Below are 24,202 nucleotides of genomic sequence, written 5' to 3'. Positions count from 1 at the left end.
TAATGAGTGATGTTGAGCATCTTTTCATGTGTTTGTTAGCCATCCGTATGTCTTCTTTGGAGAAATGTCTATTTAGTTCTTTGGCCCATTTTTTGATTGGGTCGTTTATTTTTCTGGAGTTGAGCTGCATAAGTTGCTTGTATATTTTTGAGATTAGTTGTTTGTCAGTTGCTTCATTTGCTATTATTTTCTCCCATTCAGAAGGCTGTCTTTTCACCTTGCTTATAGTTTCCTTTGTTGTGCAGAAGCTTTTAATTTTAATTAGATCCCATTTGTTTATTTTTGCTTTTATTTCCAGCATTCTTGGAGGTGGATCATAGAGGATCCTGCTGTGATTCATTTCTGAGAGTGTTTTGCCTATATTCTCCTCTAGGAGTTTTATAGTTTCTGATCTTACATTTAGATCTTTAATCCATTTTGAGTTTATTTTTGTGTACGGTGTTAGAAAGTGATCTAGTTTCAAGTTAAAATACCTGTCAGGCATATGTTTCATAGAATACCTTGAAGTAAAATATATAAGAGTAGCATGCAGGATAGGATGGAGGAAATTAATAAATAATATGGTAAGATTCTTGCACAATACAGGAAGTACCATAGTATTATTGGAAATGTACTGTCATAAGTCAGGGGCTTCCCTAGTGGCTCAGACGGTAAAGAATCTGCCTGCAATGTGGGAGACCCAGGTTCAATCCCTGGGTCAGGAAGATCCTCTGGAGAAGGGAATGCCTACCCATTCCAGTATTCTTGCCTGGAGAATTCCATGGACAGAGGAGCCTGGCAGGCTATAGTCATAAGCTAAAAATTTGTATTGAAACCACAGAATAACCAAATTAACTTAAAAGATGTATAACTAATAAACTAGTAGGAGAGATCAAATAGAATCATAAAAAATACTCAAAAGGTGATAAAAGAAAAACAAAGGAAACAAGAACAAACAGGACACATAGACAAGAACTAAAATTAGATTTAAAAAAGGGCAAATTTAAATGCAAATGCATCAATAATTAAATTAACAAGGCAATGGCACCCCACTCCAGTGCTCTTGCCTGGAGAATCCCATGGACGGAGGAGCCTGGTAGGCTGCAGTCCGTGGGGCCGCGAAGGGTCAGGCACAGCTGAGCGACTTCACTTTCACTTTTCACTTTCACCCATTGGAGAAGGAAATGGCAACCCACTCCAGTGTTCTTGCCTGGAGAATCCCAGGGACAGGGGAGCCTGGTGGGCTGCTGTCTATGGGGTCGCACAAAGTTGGACACGACTGAAGCGACTTAGCAGCAGTAAACACTTCAGTTAAAGGCAGACTGTTGGAGAGGATGAAGAAAGCTAGATCCAATTATGCACTCTTTAAAGGAAAATTACTTAAAATATAAAGACATAGACATATAGATTTAAATGATGGGAAAACAATGTCATGCAAATGCTAATCAAAAGAAAGCTATATTAATATCACATTAATTGGATTTCTAGGGCTTCCTTGGTGGCTGACAGTAAAACAACCTCATAAAGAACCTGCCTGCCTCTGACCCAGAGAAGGCGGTCTCCACCTTCCTGAAGGTGTCCTCGGTGTTCAAGGAGGAAGCCTAGGTGAGGACAGCCATGCAGGACACAGTAGATATTTTGATGAAGAAGGCCTTCAGCTCCTTCTCTTCTACTCCAATGCCTTCCTCACCCGCTCCTCATCTACATGGGTCTACTCAAGAGTGAAGACAAGGCCATTGCCAACCTGTACTGCCCCCGATGGTGCTGAACCACGTGGTGCAGTGGGACTACTTGCCCAGGGCCCTTGCCCCCCTGCTGCTGGCATTCATGACCAAGCCCAACGGCACCCTGCAATCCGGCTCCTTTGCCTGCCACAATCTACTGCAAACGCTGTACAAGGTCTAGATGCCAAGCTGGCCTCTCCCCATCCCTCGCCTGGACCAGTGACTTGCTGTCCCCTCCCTATATTGCAGCCAGGTGTGTCCTGCCCTGCCTGGGGCTGCTCACTCCATGGCTGCTCTGCTTCCTGTCACCAGGCCTTGTTCCTTTGGCCACCCCTGCCCCTGCCATCCATCCCTGCTGTGTGATCCCTCAGCCTGAGGGGTCTGGACTGCTTTATCTGGGGCCACAGGGTTGGTGGCAGAGGGCAAGACTGGCACCCACATTTTGTGGACAAGAAGTGAAGCCAGGGAGCAGACACTAGGGTCTGGGGGCTGGACTTGCCTGGACGATGCTGGTTCTACACCCTTTGGGACCTCCTCTGGCTGCTAAGATGTCTGGGAGTGGCCTGGGAGCCATGCTGTAGGGGGCATCTGAGCAGGCCCAAACCTGTTCTCCAGCTGTGGGGGTAGGGACAGGGCCTGCTCGTGCCTGAGGACCTGGGGCAGGGGCGAGGTAGGGGTTGGGCTGAGCTGGAGCACTCTGTGATGCCCTGTGCTTCCCCACTGTGCTCTGTGTGGTGTCTGGGCTGTGCCCAGGGCTTCGCAAATAAAGTGTGGCAGCAGCGAACACTGAAAAAAAGAAAAAGGAAAAAAACAGGAAACTGCCTGCCAAAGCCAATGAAGGAGACAGGGACTGAATCCCTGTGCCTGGAAGATCCCCTGGAGAAGGAAACAGCAACCCACTCCAGTATTCTTGCCTGAGAAATCCCAAGGACAGAGGAGCCTAGCAGGCACAGTCAATGGGGTTGCAAAAGAGTTGGATATGACCTGGTGACTAAAAAATAACAACTGAATTTCTGAACAAGTAATATTACTGTTAATGAGAAGGGGCATTCCATAATGATGAAAGGGTTAATTCATCAAGAAGACATAACAATCTTAAATGTGTATGCAGTTAATTGCAGAGTTCAAATGTACAATAATATAAATGATATACCATAATAGTTTTGTTAGTGAGTTTGGTTTGTATCAGGAACAAAGGCTGCACTGAAGTTAACTCTCCCTCAGTGCCCACCACCACCACCTTCCTGCTTCGCCAGCTTCAGTGATACTTGTCTGGATGTGGCATCATAAGTTCTACATTGAAAGACTAAAATATTTCTATCTCCCAATAAACTAAAAACCTTTAGAGCAACATATGTCCTAAGACATCTTTAAATAAAGAAATTTCACATGCAAATAAATAAAAGGAAATAAGAAACTAGTAGTGACACAGAGAAGTTGAAAGGGGAAAATGACTTCAAAAATATTGTTAGATCCCCTGTCATGTCATTACTTGTGCTCTGAATTAAGCATATTTACTAATTAATTAGGCTTAAGCTTTCATCAAGACACTTCAAAGTGAAGAGATTAGCATATGAAGCAAGCATGGTTTCACAACATCACTTTAACCAGTGGTTGTATCTTCTGTGAAGTCTCAGTATTTAACTTCACACCTTGTTCATTCCATTATTTCATTTTTGACAGGTAGCAGCTGAATAAAGTCAAGAACTACTCATCTGAATTCAGTCAACAAGGAAAGGCATTTAAAATGTAGGAAGGAGGAATAACAGGTAAACAACAGTTTCCATCAGAAAAAAATGTTATTATTTATTAACTACATATGATTTAGTTACAGGTTATTCTTTCTGTCTCTTACAAATCTCATGCGCTAGCTCATCAAATTTCTCTTCTATCAGTACAATGCTGTTAATAACTATCTGAAATGCATTTGGTCTCTCATAGCATCACAGGTATGAAATAAAACCTTAACATTCCTGTAAAGGAGGTTAAATAATATGAAGAAAAATTATACAGTGTTTTCATTTCAGGGAAAAAGAAAAAAAAAGCATGAGGTTTATGAGAATAAAGTAGTAAAAGGACACAAGAGTTTCACTAATGCAAAGGACTGAATGTTTGTGTCCCATCAAAATGCATATGTTGATGCCTAGATCTCCAATGTGAGGGTTTTTGGAGGCAGGACACTTAGTAGGTAATTAGGTCATAAGAGTGTATCACTTATGAATGGGATTAGTGCCCTTACAAGAGGCTGAAGAGTTTCTCCTTTCCGCCATGTGAGGACACAGCAAAAATTAACCAGGGAGTGGGCCTTCACCAGACATCAAATCTGCAGACACCTTGATCTTGGACTTTCAGACTCCAGAGCTCTAAGAAATAAATTTTTACTCTTTATAAGCTACCAAGTCCATGGTATTCTGTTATAGTAGCTTGAATGGACCAAGATAGTTCCTCCTTCCAACAGTGCCAGTTGAAATATTTATGTCTCCCTATATATTCTAATTTTATAGCTTTACAATTTCACTTTAGTGCCAAATATGTAACTGTTCTCCAAATCCAAACCTGTCTCAGTAACCTGATTTACATGCTTTTGTGCAATTAAAATATGTAATTAAAATGTGTAGTTAAAATAAAGACTTTTAAGACTCACTGAGTAGGAGTTTAACCAATGTTTCATCTACAAAATTTAGAAAATGAGCAAATTTAAAGCAAAAATCATGGCCATCAACCAGCTAAGTTCTATGAGGAAAGAATTGTATTTCATTGACTCTGATATTCCCCCTACAGCTGGAAGGATACTTGATATGTAACAGACACTCAATACATATTGTTACATTAATGTAAGAATATGAGAGACCTGCAGCAGAGGTTTCTGCAGAGATGAATTCCTTAAACCAAGAATTGTCTCAATGCATATTGTGGTGACTGTCATTGAAATATGAAACATGGGCTTACATATGTATCAGGAATAAGGAAAATAAAGATAAGACTTCTTGTACATATCCCTGAGCCTACTAATGCCAAAGTTGTGTGCATTAATTTGACATATTGGTATGATGGGGAAAGAGTATTTAAGTACAAGGCATTTCTCAGTTTGCAAACAGCAGTTTAGGAGAAAGACAACAGTAAATGAATTTCTTCTGATCTGGAGCCATGCATACCGACAGTCCAGGATTTCTAATACAATAAATTCTGCTTTTAAGCCAATCACAGCAAAGAAAATAAAATTAGGCAACTAAATAAATGAAATGAGAAGGAAAGGATTTTGCTCATGCTTGGTGACATCTGTAACCCATATCTTATTTACCAGATAAAGTATTTAGCCAGATTTGTGTCAGCCTCAGAGTAATGAGCATAGCATAATTTCACTCTAGGGTTTTGCTTGGAAAGAGCTCTCACAAATGAACTAAACAAGAACAAGAACAAATAAATCTCATACAAATTCATCACTTCATTCCCAAACTGTGTAATATCAGAGTCTCAGAGCCAGTATTTCTCAGTGTGTTCATGCTTTGCTAAGAACTGAATTGTGTTTCCCCAAAATGTATATGTTGAAGGTCTAACACTCAGTGTGATGGTATTTGAGATGTAGACAGATTTATTAACAGATTAGATCATGAGCTTAAGGTCCTCATGATGGGATTAGTGCACTTATAAAAAACACCAGGAAGCTTGCCTTCCCTCTCTCTGCCCCGTGAAGACACAGTAAGAAGGTGACCCTCTGTAAGCTAGGAAGAGACACCTCGCCAGGGAGTTGAATCAGTCAGCACCTTGACCCTGGACCTCTCAGCCACCAGAATTATGAGAAATGCATTCCTATCATTTAGGACACCCAGTCTATGGTATTCTACTACAGCAGCCCAAGGTGATGAAGACATGCTTAAGAAAACAATAGGAATGGAAACAAAACAAAAATAATGCTGTGGTCCCATTGCACAGGGCCTGGGTTAGGAGTTTAGAAACACAATGCCACATTTAGTCCTCACAGGCCTTCCTGAGGGAGGTCATATTTCCCTCGCCATTTTACATGTTAGGAAACGGAATCTCAGAGAGATGAAACAAATTACCTAGGAAGCACCGGAATCATGATTTAAACCAAGGCCCTCGTCCTCCCAGCTCAGAACTGTTAAGTCCTGGACATATCACTTCTTCAGACTTTCTATTAACCTCAGTTGATCCACCACCTGATACAAAAGAACAAATAAACATTCTAAAACTTACTTTAATTCTTTGCAACATACCCTAAATTTTGACAGCTTTCCTTTCAAAAACGGGCAGTTTCCCTCTTTGCTCATGAACATGACAACCTATAGACCTCAGGTGCTGTGTATTGCAGTCCAGTTGGCTCACTCTGCAGAATTACTGATGGTTGGGGATAAACATGAAAATGGCAGTGAAAGTCTACCACCTGACTCCTCACCTATGCCAGCTCCTCGCTGGGGCTTTTTAGAGTCCAAATGGCCTATACACGGTCTAATGGTAATAGTGCAGGTTCTAGGCACAAACCCAAGCTACTGTTGGCTCATCCTGGAACTTCAGGGGGTGATTTGAGCTCTCAAACCCTTAGTCACTTCACATGAAAGTGGAGAATATAACAGTATCCCAAGCAGCAATTGTAATGATTACATGAAAATACACCCCTGGCCCTTGGGAGACTGTATACCACATGCTTGTTCCCATCCCTGTCTCCTCCCTGTTTTTCGCTTCTTCCTTTTCCCCTATCTGCTGCTCATCCTCATCACCCCCTCCTCTAGACCTCTTTCATCAGTCCTCCCCAGAGGGTTTCTTTGCTATGACTATAGGAATCTCCTGTCCTTTAAACAAAAATAAATATGAAACCTGCCGGGGGCCAGCGTGAGGAACTCCGCCCATGGCAAAGGTCATGAGGAAGGAGGCTTGGCATACGCAAAGGCGTGATCAAGCCTCAGGAAACCCCCTGTTCCCGAGCATCTAACCCCAAAACCAGAGTCTGTTTTATGCTCTCACCTACACCTCTGACTTTACGGGGGGCTCTCCCCCATAACCGTTTCTCTTGGAGAAGGAGTAAATGTGCAGCTCCAAGGCAATAAAAACTCCTGGGCGTGACAAGAGTGTTTCAGCTTACGAACTCCTCTGAAGGTTATCTAGCCCACCTGTATAGGTTCGTCTGGCCACGTGTGATTGTTTACAGCCCCCCAACCTGAGAGGCATGAGATGTTTTAGACTTACTAAAGGCAAAATCTTTGGGGGAGTTAGAAATTATTAGTATAGTGTGTTGGTTAGTAATTATATTGGTGAAGGGTTCTTCATTTGTTGTGTCAATAGTTGTTGCTAATTCCCTGCTCTGGGTGGGACAAGGATGCTTCAGGTCAAACCTCTCTGCTGACAGACTAGCTTGTGTGACAGGATTATCCATACTCCTGTCACATGATTGTTTACTACCTCTCAACCATAAACAGCACTGAGAGTTTTGGAGTATTTTGAGAGTCTTAATTAGCACAGGGCTTTTTCTTCTTGTTGAGTCAATGATTGCCGCCAGGCCTGCATATCCTTAGGCACCTGGGAATATATTAATCAATGTATTTGGAAGAAATAAGTTTTTTGGTTATCAGAAAGAAAGGATCATAATATGTCAGCAGGTCTCACTCATGGCCAGAAGATGATGTAATATTCCTAAACCTTTTTTTTATACATTTACGTGAAGCACCTGATTTGATAAAGGTCAGGACTGCTGACTCCCGCGTGACTCTGTATTCATCCCTATGTGTAACAAAAGGTATATAAGCAACCCCAAAAATAAAGAAATCGGATCAGTTTCCAGAAAGACTGATTCCCCCATGTCACTTCTTTCTTCCTCCCGTTTTTCTGGCTGAATTCCCATCTGGAGCATGGATGCTATTCCATGTAATCCAAGTTATTCAGCCTCCTTTTCTCCACTAATCTTCCTACTGCACTATCCATTTCTAATCTCTCTATATCTGTGATTAAATATGTATTTTTCCAAAGACGCCGACTCCGTCCCCCCACCTTCGAATCACCCTGTATCCACCGGGGCTGGACCCCGGCAAACCTGCCATTGCTCCAGCTGTAGCATCCTTCTCCTCATGTCTTCATTGTGACACTTACTGGAAGTACTCTACACTCAGTTCCCACACCGCATTACCACCCATTCATTTGTTTATTTACTTTGAATATTTGGCATCTACATTTGCCAGGCACTAGGGTACAACTGTGAGCAAAGTCTGAGCTGGTCCTGCCCTGATCTCATGTCCTCACCATCTCCTTGTGATCTGACTTCTGTCTCTCTTTCTGCTGAGATCCCCACATTGACAGCCACCAATGCTCTCCTAACACCTCATTCCTCTCCTCCATCACCCTTCTGAACAAATGAACAAATCCCTTTCTCTCTTACTCAGGGATCTCATATCTCCCTGTGACTACATTCTCCCTCTTCTTCTAACACCTACCCCTCCAAATTCCTCCTCCAATCCTTCCATCTCAATAAAGAGCTTCTCCATCCACCCAGCTATTCTGTTTGAGCTAGAAACCTCTTGGTTTTCCCCTCTCCTCATTTGGCCCACTAGCAGGTTCTGTTGACTCTAACCAAAACATACACCTCATCTATACACACCCACTTTCTTCTCATTAAAGCATACAAATGTTTCCTATTTGATCCCCTGCTTCAACCCAGTACATAGCCCACCCCAATCGCCACCAGTTGTCACATGGCAGTCAGAGTGATCTTTAAAGCTAAACCAGTAATGACACATGCACAATTTTAAATGCTTTAAAAAATATAAACTCCAATCTTCTCATTCTACTCAGAATAAAATCCAAACTTGCTTCTATAGCAAAACAGCCCTATATCACCTGGGCCTGCCACCCCCTAAGCTCACTCCCTAACTCCCCCTTTGCTCATTACCCTTAAGCTTGAGAGACTCTGAGAGGTCCTTGCAGGGCTGGTCCTCCCACCATTCAATCTCAGCTCAGACTCCACCTGCTCAGGGTGGCTGACCCATCACTCTCCATCACATCCTGTTTCACTCTCAAACACATCCTGTTTCACTCTCAAACACATCCTGTTTCATTTCCTCTTCATAGCACTGACATCAGTTCTTCACTGTAGATTACTTAGTATCAGTTCTCCTCTACAGGAATGGAAGCTACACAGGGTCAAGGACCTTGTCCTCCTTATTCACCAAGACATCCCTGGTGCCTGAAACATGCTGGGCACATGGCAGATGCTTAATAAATATGTGTTGAATGAATGACCAATGAGATGGGAAAATAAATGATAGAAATGGTCAAAAGAGGGAATGACTAGGATCAAAGACCCTGAAAAGAGGAGGTTTTTCTGGGACTTCACAGAAGATGTAAGCTGAAGTGATAAAGTACTAACACTATAAATTGAATTTTCATATTTATTAGAATTCTCGTCCATTAGAAACAGATTCATTTAGCAAGCATCCATGCTGATAAATCTGTCAGTCCTCATAGCTGGATCAGAAGAGACAACACCAAAACTACAAAGGCTTTGGAAAATCTTGTGCTCTAAAAGAATCTCCCTGCCTTCTCCTAAACATGTCTTAAAGGCAGAGTCCTCCAGGCTTCTTCCCAAATTTCTGCTGTAATATTGATTGGCCAAAAAGTTCGTTCAGCTTTACATAAGATGTCATGAAAAGCCCAAATTTTTGGCCAACCCCCAAAATTTCTGACACAAGAAGCAGGAAATGACAGTGGGGAAGGTAGAGCCCACCTACCCCAGAGAACTAGGAACACCTGTGCTCTCGTGCTCGGGGCTCTTCCACCACGGAAGCAGCAGTATTTTCTCCTCCTAACTGAGGCTTCACAGACCCACACCACACCTCCCCTTGTGTCTAAGTAAGGGCAAACAGCTGGGCTCCTGCTACCTTCCTTTTCTCCCTTCCCACTACTCCTTTTTTCTCTAATGTAATATACAAAAAGAAGGGAGAAGGCGGTGGTGGTGGGGTGCAGGCTACAACTGACTCTGCTTTGCTTGTCAAGTCACCAGATCTGTACAAAGTGCCACTGAATATTGAATTCAGTGAGATGAGGAGCCCAGCAGGACCTCATCATGGACCACATGGCTTTCAGACACACTGGAAACCCAGAGCTCTGGGCTTCTGGTACCAATGGGGAGGTAGCCACTCTAACTGCTCTGTGAGAGGACTGCTGCTGCTTCCAGCTTTCCAGAGAGGGTGTGCTGACCACAAGAAGAGACCAGAGGCTTCCATGCTGCCATGCTCCCATGGATGACCCCAGCACCTCTGATTTCAGAAACCTTTGAAACTGAGGGGAAAATGAAGTCAAACAACAAGGCTTGCAACAAGAAACAGCAGTTCCTTGGCCAGCCCAACCCTTTCCCAAATCCCACATCCTAAAAGCAACATTTTTTACATACTTTCAACCCTTTTTTATATTTTTGCATTTACATACTCTCATCCCTTTATTTTTTTATACTATTTACCTTCACATCTTAAAATAACACAATTGTACTACCAGTACCTGATTTTCCAATTTTCAGCATTATCATATTGACTTTTTCCTACAGAAACTAGGATTTGGCCTCCTCACATCATCCTCACCAACACCTGGCCCCACACAGGCACACACACACACACACACACTTCCCTTCACCTGCGCCCTTCAAAGACTACTCTCAGTTAAATCAGTTTTCAAATTTCTTTATTATGACTATGGAAACATTGTTCACTGCTGATCCACAGTTTACTACAATCACATTTTTCTTTCTTAAACCACACTGGAATATAGTTTCACACCTATCAGATGGTCAAAAATTAAAAATATGATATCCCAATGTATTGGTAGGCAAGTAGCACAAAAGGAATTCTCACACTATATAGCTGTGAGGAGGAACAGCTACATTCAGACTGTGTGACTAGGGAGGTTAGTTTCTTGTCTCTTTGTATAAGGAGGATAACAGCCTGATTGGGAGCATTCAGTGGTTTCATGCCTGTAATAGCATGGCATATTGACTGGCACAGGGTCAGGACTCAAGTAATATTAACCCCTATCAGTCAGGTGTCCTGTTACAGCTCTCATTCTGCAATTATCACAATGTAATCAAGTGTTCATACAGTTACTCACATGATGTCTATCTCCCCAACAGATCAATAGCTCTTCAAAGACAAGAACCATACCTGTTTTGTTCTCAGTTATACCCTTAATGCTAGTGGAGGGCTATGCACAAAATAAATGTATTGAATGAATGGATGAAGAAAGGAAGAATGAACAAGAAGAATGAAAAGCTTTCTTTTTAAGTATAGACTTGGAAACTCTGAGCTACGAGGCTCTTAACCTACATATCAGCAGTGTAATTCCTTCCACAGTCTTGGCAATTTGTTATGATGGAGGTTTAAGGATGGTTCATAGAACGGAAGGGAGAATTATGCCTCTTTGAAAAAAGAAGCCTGGTTCTGCAGAGATGGGGTGGAAAAGAGTAACGAGTGTAGGTTAACAGTTGACTGGAGAGTCACAAGACCACAGGAGACACTAATTCACAGATAAAATTAAAGCAGATCTGGAGTGGACCGGGTGAGACTGTTTGCAGTCCGTTGTTGCATCCATTTGCTGTCTGAAACAAAGCAGAAGGACTTTAGGAGGCAGCTTTTGAGTGCATTTGAGAAGAAGGGGGAAAGCAAGGGAGATTAGCCAGGGGCTTGGTCTCTCATAAGGAGTGTGACCTGCCGATTGCTACATGACATTTCATTAAATTATTCTACTGATTAAAGGAAAAGAAAGGAAAGAAAGCTTAATGTGAAGAAATGAAGGTCCTCAGACTCATGGCATTTGGATACTGGGGTATTTGGCATAAAATCCATGCTCGAGATGAGCTTGGGTTAAAATGATAACTAGGCTTTTTGCCTTTTGCAAACAGCTGGGATTTTCAGAGAGCCAACAGAGTAGCAGGTTCTATTAAATGATCTCCAATTATCAGCTTCACAGGCAGGAAAGTGATTAAAATTTAATGACATACCCCAGCTTGTTCCCATTGAACAGAGCTGCTGTCATCTTCCCATCAAGGAGAATAAAGAAGTGAGAAATGTTGAAAAGAAAAAAACAAAAAAAAAGGGAAGAAGAATGTTTTTAAGGTAAAATTTTTCAGCTGACAAGGTAGGAGAATAAATCAGCCATGATAAGAAAAAAGATCAAAAGTGATTTTGCCTTATAATTACTGACTTAAGAGTCTGTATGTCAAATGGTTGCTATTTATGGATTTAATAAGGAAAGAAATTCTCAGTATGTGCTTCAACTCCTAATATTCTTAGTCAAGGTGTTTTTTTTTTTTTATCAATACCCCGCATATTAAAATGTTGATGCTTTACCCTTTGTTTTTTAAATTATTTTAGTTAAATGGGCTAATGATTAAAGTTGTGTTTTAGTTTGAATATGATGTATGGCAATAAAGTCAAGTATGACACTGACTTTAACATTGTGCCTACATGCTTCAGTGTGACCCTCTGCAGAATTGCAATAGGAAATTCCCAGAACTGTTTATGGCAATTTTTTCCAGCAACATCACTGGAGGAAGTAAATAGGCTCCAGGATCAGTAGCACCCCTTGTTGGACAGCACCCATTTGGATGCATGAGTCAGAGCTGAAGCACCTGTCTGGGGCTCCACACTGGAAAGACAATAAGAGGCTCTTGGAAAGCCTTAAAGACAATATATGTCAGGCTCTGGAGAAGGGTGGGAATCAGACATATAGCATGAAGAGCTGGAAGCAAAGGATGTGTGTGCAGCAACTTTCTTTGGTGATCTTAAACTATAAATTACATCAATGTGACCGTAACATCTGACAAACACAGTAGCTTTCCCTGTGTGATCAGAAGCTAATCATTCAGGCTACAAGATGGACCTTTGAAAGTCTTGATTATACATGATCTTCATGCCAAGTTGTCACAGAGACAGATTTCAGGGAAGCATCTACCTCCTGGGAGCCAGCAGCAGCCAGTCTGGGTAGTGCTGGGCAGCCATCATTGTCCATCCCACGTGGTCTCTGAGTGCTGCTCCCATCAACAGGGGCACCTCTGCTTTTCTGTTTCCCACCCTCAGTCTCTCTCTTTCTCTCTGCTTGTGTCCTGTGCCAGTCGACTATTAGCAACACTTACAGCCGAGGCTCATTAACCTTACTTAGGAACTGGCAGTTTCAGAAGAGCTTGCTGTACCCTCAGAAAGCTCAGAAAGAGGATACAGAACTCTTCAGAACACACACTGGTAATGTCATCATGGTGGTTTCCCCAACACATATCCACATCCCCCTGCAAAAAAAAAAAAAAAAAAAAAAAAGACTTGTTTTCCCAGCTGCTGGGACCACTGACGAACTCTTTAGAGATGGCTCCGGTGGCAGGACTGCCTCGCCCAAGTCACAGTCCTTCCCAGAGCAGCTAATAACCAATGACTAATCAATGAGGGAATATAAATATATTGATCTTAAGGACACTTTTTCATAAACATCGGCAGGCAAAATTTCATTTCAGGATTGTCTCTCTAGGACCCAGTCTATAACACTTACTATCATGGATGATCCAGGAGAAAAACAGATGCTAAAATGGGGTTTTGGAGCTGGATCATGGATCACTCCCTGTCCAGGTAGCAATAAGGGCCCTCTCTCCCATGGTAGGTGAAGCCCAGATAGCACCTGGGATAGGGCAGCAGTTCCATTTTTTAACCTTCCAGCAGTCGTCAGTTGGGATGGTATAATGGTAGAAGGGACTGCATTGGCTTGGTGTCAGATATAAAAGGGAAGGGGCAGCTACACAATATTGGAATTACCTGGCTATTGCTATAAAGAAAGTAGCAGGGGCAGGGAGGTAGGTAACGAGTAGCTGAGAGATTACTGGCTAGCTCAACATTATGTGTGAGAACCTTCTTGTGTACATGCGTGCATGCTAAGTAGCTTCAGCTGTGTCCAACTATGTGTGACTCTATGGACTGTAACCCACCAGGCTCCTCTGTCCATGGGATTCTCCAGGCAAGAATACTGGAGTGGGTTGCCTTCCTCCAGGGGATCTTCCTGACCCAGTACTTGAACCCATGTCTCTTATGTCTCCTGCATTGGCAGACAGGTTCTTTACCACTAGCGCCACCTGGGAAGCCTGAGAAACTCCTTAGCAGCCCACAAAGAAGCTTTCCCCACTACAGAGAGGGCAGAGGAAGCTGAGGACCAGAACCAGGTATGTCTGAATGACTGAACTCTAAAAATAGTTACTCTCTCAACTAAAAGGGGTCTGCTATGCCAAGGTCAGGTTCCTGGTTGAGAAAGAATGAGAGTCCAAATGGATGAAATATGTGGGTTGATGACCACTAAACATCTTGACTCCACAGACCAGAGCCCTCAGAACACATTAGAAAATGACAAAAATGATCCACTTCTCCCTGCTAACTACTGACACTCCTATCCTTCCTTAAAATGATGTAGTCCTCTTCCCACTGGAAGCTGATACATGTCCCTGTCAGAAGTGGGATGATACTCCAAAGCTATGGCAAGAGCTATCCAGCCTGGACCAGCAGGAGTACACACAGAACTGTATGCTGAGGGTGCTTGTACAAGAGGGCCCAGGCATAAAGTTGAATGAAGCCGAGATTATCATTACTGAATCTTTGCAAAGATTCCAGGAGATGGTATGAATTCGCAATTAGCAAGCCACCAAAAGCATGGGGAAATACATGCCTAATACTAATCAGGAGAAGGGAATGGCACCCCACTCCAATATTGTTGCCTGGGAAATCCCATGGACAGAGGAGCCTGGCGGATATAGTCCATGGGGTTGCAAACAGTCATACACAACTTCGCCACTAAACAGCAACAACAATAACGCTAAATTAGATAATGTCAGAATTGAATAGTAGACCATGGTGGAAAATGGCTTAAAAGGCTCGGATGAGAGGCACGCTGAAATGGATATTTTATGTAATGCCTGAAAACCCGTCAGACAGTTATATTCCCTAAGAAGGCCTGGAGGCTATACATTCGCGAAGTGAAAGTGTTAGGGGCTCAGTCATGTCTGACTCTTTGTGACCCCATGGACTGTAGCCCACCAGGCTCCTCTGTCCATGGAGCTCTCCAGGCAAGAATATTAGAGTGGATTGCCATTCCCTTCTCCAATACCATTTGTGAAGGCCAGAAGAAACAAACTAGTAAGGGGTCATCAATGCCCCTCCTCTTTGGGCCAGATGGAGAGGCCATTACACAGGGAGGCTTGTTGATGACAACATGGAAGGTAGGATCTCAAAGCAGTAGATGCTGCTCAGCAGAGTATCTTTCAAAAGCCAGGTGAGAGCCATTTTCATAATAAGCAGCAAGTCGAGAGCCAGAGGGACCTGAGCCACAGAGAATTATAGGCGGGGGTTAAGAAGCCAGTGTCCTAAGGACCAAAAAGAAGGGCAGTCAACAAGGATATCACTCAGGTTGTTGTTGTCATTTAGTCACTAAGTCATGTCCGATTCTTTTGCAACCCTGTGGACTATAGCCCACCAGGCTCCTCTGTCTATGGGATTTCCCAGGCAAGAATTTGGGACAGGGTTGCCATTTCCTTCTCCAAGGGATCCTCCTGACCCCTGGGTCGAGTTCATGGCTCCTGCTGCATCTCCTGCACTGCAGGCATATTCTTTACTGCTGAACCAACAGGGAAACCCAGTTGAGCTGTACCATCAAAATAAATCAAGCATGGATCATTAGGAACCTAAAGAAAACATTACCAATTTATTTTTTTTTTTAATTTTTAGTTTTTTATTTTTTAAATTTTAAAATCTTTAATTCTTACATGCATTCCCAAACATGAACCCCCCTCCCACCTCCCTCCCCAGAACATCTTTCTGGGTCATCCCCATGCACCAGCCCCAAGCATGCTGCATCCTGCGTCAGACATAGACTGGCGATTCAATTCACATGATAGTATACATGTTAGAATGTCATTCTCCCAAATCATCCCACCCTCTCCCTCTCCCTCTGAGTCCAAAAGTCCATTATACACATCTGTGTCTCTTTCCCTGTCTTGCATACAGTGTCATCATTGCCATCTTCCTAAATTCCATATATATGTGTTAGTATACTGTATTGGTGTTTTTCTTTCTGGCTTACTTCACTCTGTATAATCGGCTCCAGTTTCATCCATCTCATCAGAACTGATTCAAATGAATTCTTTTTAACGGCTGAGTAATACTCCATTGTGTATATGTACCACAGCTTTCTTATCCATTCATCTGCTGATGGACATCTAGGTTGTTTCCATGTCCTGGCTATTATAAACAGTGCTGCGATGAACATTGGGGTACATGTGTCTCTTTCAATTCTGGTTTCCTCGGTGTGTATGCCCAGAAGTGGGATTGCTGGGTCATAAGGTAGTTCTATTTGCAATTTTTTAAGGAATCTCCACACTGTTCTCCATAGTGGCTGTACTAGTTTGCATTCCCACCAACAGTGTAGGAGGGTTCCCTTTTCTCCACACCCTCTCCAGCATTTATTGCTTGCAGATTTTTGGATCACAGCCATTCTGACTGGTGTGAAGTGGTACCTCATTGTGGTTTTGATTTGCATTTCTCTAATAATGAGTGATGTTGAGCATCTTTTCATGTGTTTGTTAGCCATCCGTATGTCTTCTTTGGAGAAATGTCTATTTAGTTCTTTGGCCCATTTTTTGATTGGGTCGTTTATTTTTCTGGAGTTAAGCTGCAGAAGTTGCTTGTATATTTTTGAGATTAGTTGTTTGTCAGTTGCTTCATTTGCTATTATTTTCTCCCATTCAGATGGCTGTCTTTTCACCTTGCTTATATTTTCCTTTGTTGTGCAGAAGCTTTTAATTTTAATTAGATCCCATTTGTTTATTTTTGCTTTTATTTCCAGAATTCTGGGAGGTGGATCATAGAGGATCCTGCTGTGATCTACCTAAAGAAACTAAAGACCTATATATAGAAAACTATAAAACACTGATGAAAGAAATCAAAGAGGACACTAATAGATGGAGAAATATACCATGTTCATGGATTGGAAGAATCAATATAGTGAAAATGAGTATACTACCCAAAGCAATTTACAAATTCAATGCAATCCCTATCAAGCTACCAGCCACATTTTTCACAGAACTAGAACAAATAATTTCAAGCTTTGTATGGAAATACAAAAAACCTCGAATAGCCAAAGCAATCTTGAGAAAGAAGAATGGAGCTGGAGGAATCAACTTGCCTGACTTCAGGCTCTACTACAAAGCCACAGTCATCAAGACAGTATGGTACTGGCACAAAGACAGACATATAGATCAATGGAACAAAATAGAAAGCCCAGAGATAAATCCACACACATATGGACACCTTATCTTTGACAAAGGAGGCAAGAATATACAATGGAGTAAAGACAATCTTTTTAACAAGTGGTGCTGGGAAAACTGGTCAACCACTTGTAAAAGAATGAAACTAGATCACTTTCTAACACCGCACACAAAAATAAACTCAAAATGGATTAAAGATCTAAATGTAAGATCAGAAACTATAAAACTCCTAGAGGAGAACATAGGCAAAACATTACCAATTTAAAGTTAGAGTCACTTGCAGAGCTTCCAGACATGAGTGAGTTTTTTTGCATGGAACCCATTGACTGAAGAAGAGGGCAAGTTTCCAAGAAGGAGGGAACTCCCCAACACCTTCTAACACACAGCTGCTACTGCTGCTAAGTCAATTCAATCCTGTCTGACTCTGTGTGACCCCATAGATGGCAGCCCACCAGGCTCCGCCGTCCCTGGGATTCTCCAGGCAAGAACACTAGAGTGGGTTGCCATTTCCTTCTCCAATGCATGAAAGTGAAAAGTGAAAGTGAAGTCACTCAGTCATGTCCGACTCTTAGCGATCCCATGGACTGCAGCCTTCCAGGCTCCTCCATCCATGGGATTTTCCAGGCAAGAGTACTGGAGTGGGGTGCCATTGCCTTCTCCAAACACACAGCTAAGTGAACACAAAAATGATTGCTCTGGTCCTTCCCCAAAGGAACCTATGACTGTTTACTTGCATAAATATACCCTGAGGAAAAGGTCCAAACATTTTCGAGGACTATTGGACCCAGTGCTGAATTGACACTGATACCTGGAGCCCTGAAGCATTATAGCCTCTCTGTTAGAGTGAGACTAAGCAGGGAACAAATGAATTCTGTCCACAGTGAGTCTTCAGGATCTACAGACCCACTTTGTGATCGTCTCCCAAATCCTTGCCCAATTTTATTATATTTGGATAAATGGAGCAATCCAGGGCTTAGATGGGAGAAGGCAATGGCAACCTACTATAGTACTCTCACCTGGAAAATCCCATGGACAGAGGAGCCTGGTGGGCTGCAGTCCATGGGGTCGCTAAGAGTCGGACACGACTGAGCGACTTCACTTTCACTTTTCCTTTCATGCATTGGAGAAGGAAATGACAACCCACTCTAGTGTTTTTGCCTGGAGAATCCCAGGGACGGGGGAGCCTGGTGGGCTGCCATCTATGGGGTCGCACAGAGTCGGACACGACTGACGCAACTTAGTAGTAGTAGTAGGGCTTAGACGAGCATGATTAGAGATAGACTTCTGAGTGATAAGCATCTGGGTCCTGTCACAGGGTAAACCACCAATATGGGCAGAGGTACTAGCTGAATGTAAGAGAGATCTAAACTGGGTGCTAAGGAAGAGACATGATTAGCGACTGAAACCCTGAGACCATCTCCACTGGAGAGGCTGTAACTTCATCCCACTCATCTTTCTCTTCCAAGTTTCTCCCAGGAAGAGAGGTACACTGGAATCCTGGAAGAGCTGTCCCAGGATGAATAGGCAAAACTGGATTCACATAGTATGAGGAATGTGTGCTTAGCTGCTCAGTCCTGTCCAACTCTTTGTGACCCCACAGACTATACCCCACCAGGCTCCTCTCTCCATGGGGATGCTTCAGGCAAGAATACTGGAGTGGGTTGCCATGCCCTCCTTCAGGGGATCTTCCCAACCCAAGGATCGAACCCAGGTCTCCTGCAATGCAGGCAGATTCTTTACTCTCTGAGCCACCAGGAAATTGAGCCCCCACTCTCCTACCAAAATCTCCCTCCAATGAAGAACTCACCTGATCCTGAGAATGCTGTCAGCAGACAGCCGTTAGCTGTCACACTACTCAGGGATTGTTAGAAGCAGAACACTGTCTTGTCCAAGGTCACATCCTTTCCCAAAGTGGCCCACATCCAATGACTGATTGATGCAAGGGTATAGAAGCCTGGCCATCTCAACCCAACTCAGAACAACTCTGAAGAGCCATTCTAGCCAAAGAGCTCTCACCTAGACTGTCATTGGGTCTGCTTCATACATTAATGATTCCCTTGACCCAGTTCTGCTTCCTCCTCCTCCACAGATACTAATCTCAGTGACACTCCTTAATAAATATCATGAGACTACATTTTATTCCAGAGTCTGTGCCCCAGATACCAACTGACAGCAGGCACTTAACCTCAGTGTTTTCAATTCTAAAATGGGAGAAATACCTACCTTGTTCATTTCACAGGGGTAAAAGACAAATGGCGTAATCTATATGGAAGCCCTTTTGAAACCACCAAGAGTTATACAGTTAGAATCCTATGATTACAGCATGCTATTAGTATGCAGATAATCATGGCCCCAATTCTTCCATTCTCTATATTTTTTTAGTGTGATCCAGTTTTTGAAAACACTCCACCTCATGTGAGGAACCGATTCACTGAAAAAAACACCCTGATGCTGGCAAAAGATTGAAGATTGAAGGCAAAAGAAGAAGTGGGTGGCAGAGGCTGAGATGGTTAGATAGCATCATCGACTCAATGTATGTGAATTTGAGCAAGTTCTGGGAGATGGCGAAGAACGGGGAAGCCTGGTGTGCTGCAATCCATGGAATTGCAGAGTCAGACACAACTTAGTGACTGAACAACAACACAAAAACTTGAAAGTTATTATGTTCTAGCTCTAGGGTTCTTTTGCTACACTGAAAAAGGCAAAAAGGATTTTGAGTATAATATGAATCTTATTTCTCCTTCACAAATTAAAAAGCTACCTTGGGACTTCCTTGGTGGCCCAGTGGCTAAAATTTGGTGCTCCCAATTCAGGGGGCCCAGGTTCAATACCTGGTCAGGGAACTAGATTCCACACAGTGCCCCTAAGACCCCATGCAGCCAAATAAATAAATGTTGAAAAAAATTTTAAGCTACCTAGTTCCATCATTTCTTTTCAGTTTATGGATTTGTATCATGTTGTTTATAAATTGCTAGGGAGTAGTGAAAAAATCTTTAATCTGCCTTCACAGATTTTAAAAATAAACAAGACGAAGTATTAACCAAAACAAAATATTGGCCTCAATCAGTTTGTTCTTTGCCATCAGTGTCCGCTCAGTGAAGCAGGAGTGCTCACCACCTGTTCTCTCCCTGGGAGTGAGTAAACAGTCCAGCTTTGCTCTATTAATTAACTTATGAGCAGGAAATGGGGTGCCAAATAGTCTAGCGTCTCATCATTGTGTACTGGTAATCTAAAAAGGTAGCCTACTGGTTTGCAAATGGGTCCAGCTGCCTAAATCTATTAAGGTTGCCCCAAAGAGATGATGAGACAAAAGCCTTTTGGATGAGCTCTTTACCATCTGAGCCACCAGGGAAGCCCCTTGGATGAGCTATCTACTCTCAAAATATTCAGTGGCTTGATTAATCACCCATGATGACGACATCATGCCACTCTTCACATTTGATGTAACTGTCATTTGTTTTGTGCCAGACCTTAAGGTCACAGACACTTTCCTTAAACTGAGGCAGTTCATCACTGAGCTGAGAATAGAGTCAAACACAGTCTATACATCAGCTGGGCCACTTGATATTAAACCCCCTCAGAACATTCCCTGATTAATACTTTTCCATTCCCTGCATCACAAACATGCCAAATCCATCTCTAATGATAAACTCTACACATTACAGGGTAGCAGCCAACAGTGGAGAATGAGAGCCAGTGGGAAGATGAGTCCACTGGTACTTAACACAGAGCCTGAATCACTGAAAAGGTGCACATGAGAACTTTTCACTGACAGTGAACAGTTGAAACTTCATCCCCTAACAGTCAAAGTGTGAAAGTGAAAATGTTAGTCATTCAGTCATGTCTGATTCTGTGTGACCCCATAGGCCGCCAGGCTCCTCTGCCCATGGAATTCTCCAGGCAGAATACTGGAGTGGATTGCCATTCCTTTCTCAAGCATAACATCCTGACCCAGGAATTGAACCCAGGTCTCCTACATTGCAGGCAGATTCTTTACCATCTGAGCCACCTGGGAAGCCCAAACCTCTCTAAACAGACAAAAACCTCTCTAAAATCCTGGAAACACAGTGACTAGTGATTGCATTAAGCACTAAGATCAAGCTGGAATTCTTGGTAGGTACTTCATTAACTAGTTTTGAAAAGAAAAAATGTGTAGAATATCTGAAGTGCATTTAAGAATCTAAAGTTTCTACAGAACATAGTTTAAGAACGTGATCTAAAATATTAATTTAGTTTCCAAAAAGTTATTTGTATCTAATTCCTTTTTGTTGTTTAGCTTCTTTGATTTTCAGTACTCTGTACTTTAGTGTTCTGATACATTCTTTTGTATCATCTAATCTACATTTTATTCCTTCTGGTGTATTTTCCATTTCAGATATTTTATTCTTCATCTCAGGTTTTTCTTTATATTTCCTAACTCTTTGCTGTTGTTGTTGTTCAGTTGCTCAAACCTGTCCAACCCTTTGCAGTCCCATGAAGTGCTATACACTGAGCTTTCCCGACCTTCACTATCTTCCGCAGTTTGCTCAAACTCATGTCCACTGAGTCAGTGATGCCATTTAATAATCTCATTCTCTGTTGCCCCCTTCTCTTCCTCCCTTCAATCTTCCCCAGCATCAGGATCTTTTCCAGTGAGCTGGCTCTTTGCATCAGGTGGCTGAAGTATTAGAGCTTCCACTTCAGCATCAGTCCTTCCAATGAATATTCAAGTTGATTTCCTTTAGGACTGACTGGTTTGATCGCCTTGCTCTCAAGAGTCTTCAGCATATTTTGAAAGCATCAGTTCTTCTGTGCTCCACCTTTTTTTATGGTCCAACTCTCACATCCAAAAATGACTACTGGAAAAGCCATGGCTTTGACTATATGGACCTTTGTCAGCAAAGTGCTGTGTCTGCTTTTTATTATGCTGTCTAGGTTGGTCACAGCTCTTTTTCCAAGGAGAAAGTCGTTTTTGAATTTAATGACTGCAGTCACTTTCCACAGTGATTTTGGAGAAAATAAAATTTGTCAGTTTCCATTTTTTCTCCATCTATTTGCTATGAAGTGATGGGACCAGATGCCATGATCTTAGTGTTTTGAATGTTGAGTTTTAAGCCAACTTTTTCACTCTCCCCTTTTAGCTTCATCAATAGGCTCTTTAGTTTCTCTTTGTTTTCTGCCATAAAGGGGGTATCATCTGTGTTTCTGATATTTCTCCCTACAGTCTTGATTTCAGCTTATGCTTCATCCAGCACAACATTTTGTATGATGTACTCTGCATGTAAGTTAAATACGCAGGGTGACAATACACAGCCTTGACATACTCCTTTCCCAATTTTGAACCAGTTCATTGTTCCATGTCCATTCTAACTGGTGCTTTTTGTCCTGCATACAGGCTTCTCAGGAGACAGGAAAGGTGCTGATAGTCCCATCACTTGAAGAATTGGCCACAGTTTGTTGTGATCCACACAGTCAAAGGCTTTAGCGTAATCAATGAAGCAGATTTTTTATTTTGTAATTATTTTGCTTTTTCTATGATCCAGCAGATGTTGGCAATTTAATCCCTGGTTCTTCTGCCTTTTCTAAAGCTAGCTTGTACATCTGAAAGTTCTTGGTCCATGTACTGCTGAAGCCTAGCTTGAAGGATTTGGGGCATAGTCTTGCTAGCATGTCAAATGAGTGCAATCGTGCAGTAGTTAGAACATTGCTTGGCATTGCCTTTCTTTGGGATTGGAATGAAAACCAAACTTTTCAGTCCTGTGGCCAGTGCTGAGTTTTCCAAATTTGCCGGCATATTCAGGGCAGCACTTTAACAGCATCATCTTTTATGACTTGAAATAGCTTAGCTGAAATTCTGTCACCTCTACTAGCTTTCTTTGTTGTAAGGTCCACTTGACTTCATGCTCCAAGATGTCTCACTCTAGGTGAGTGACCACACTATCATGGTTATCTGGGTCATTAAGACTTTTTTGTACAGTTCTGTGTATTCATTGTCACCTCTTCTTAATATCTTTTGCTTCTGTTAAATCTTTACTGCTTCTGTCTTTATTGTGCTCATCCTTGCATGAAATGTTCCCTTGGTATCTCCAATTTTCTTGAAGAGATTTCTAGTTTTTACCATTCTATTATTTTCCTCTATTTCTTTGCATTGTTCACTTAAGAAGACTTTCTTATCTCTCCTTGCTATTCTTTAGAATTCTGCATTCATATGGGTATGCACCTTTCTCCTTTGCCTTTTGCTTCTCTTCTTTTCTCAGCTATTTAAAGCCCTCCTCAGACAATTACTTTGCCTTCTTCCATTTCTTTTCCTTAGGGATGATTATGGTCACTACCTCCTGTATAATATTACAAACCTCCCTCCATAGTTTTTCCAGGACTCTATCTACCAGATTTAATTCCTTGAATCTATTTGTTATCCACTGTATAATAATAAGAGATTTGACTTAGGTCATACCTGAATGGCTTAGTGATTTTCCCTACTTACTTCAATTTAAGTCTGGATTTTGCAATAAGGAGCTAATGATCTGAGCCACAGTCACTCCCAGGTCTTGTTTTTGCTGACTGTATATAGCTTCTCCATCTACTGCAAAGAATATAATCAATCTGATTTCAGTATTGACCATCTGTTGATGTCCATATGTAGAGTCGTCTCTTGTGTTGTTAGAAGTGGATGTTTGCTATGACCAGTGTGTTTTCTTGCAAAACTCTGTTAGTCTTTGCCAAACTTGCCTGTTGCTCCAGGTACTTCTTGACTTCCTACTATTACATTCCAGTCCCCTTTGATGAGAAGGATATCTTTTTTTCGGTGTTAGTTCTAAAAGGTTTTGTAGGTCTTCATGTTGCTGCTGCTAAGTCACTTCAGTCATGTCCAACTCTGTGCGACCCCATAGACACCAGCCCACCAGGGTCCGCCGTCCCTGGGATTCTCCAGGCAAGAACACTGGAGTGGGTTGCCATTTCCTTCTTCAATGCATGAAAGTGAAAAGTGAAAGTGAAGTTGCTCAGTCGTGTCTGACGCTTAGTGACCCCATGGACTGCAGCCCACCATGCTCCTCCATCCATGGGATTTTCCAGGCAAGAGTACTAGAGTGGGGTGCCATTGCCCTCTCCGGTAGGTCTTCATAGAAGTGTTAAAATTCATCTTCTTCAACTTTAGTTATTGGCACACAGACTTGAAATAATGTAATGTTGAATGGTTTGCCTTGCCTTAGAAGCAAACTGAAATCATTCTGTCATTTTT

The sequence above is a fragment of the Ovis canadensis genome, chromosome 3 (assembly GCF_042477335.2).
Source record: "Ovis canadensis isolate MfBH-ARS-UI-01 breed Bighorn chromosome 3, ARS-UI_OviCan_v2, whole genome shotgun sequence".
In the NCBI taxonomy this organism is placed as follows: Eukaryota; Metazoa; Chordata; class Mammalia; order Artiodactyla; family Bovidae; genus Ovis; species Ovis canadensis.
This window is presented reverse-complemented; position numbering follows the sequence as displayed.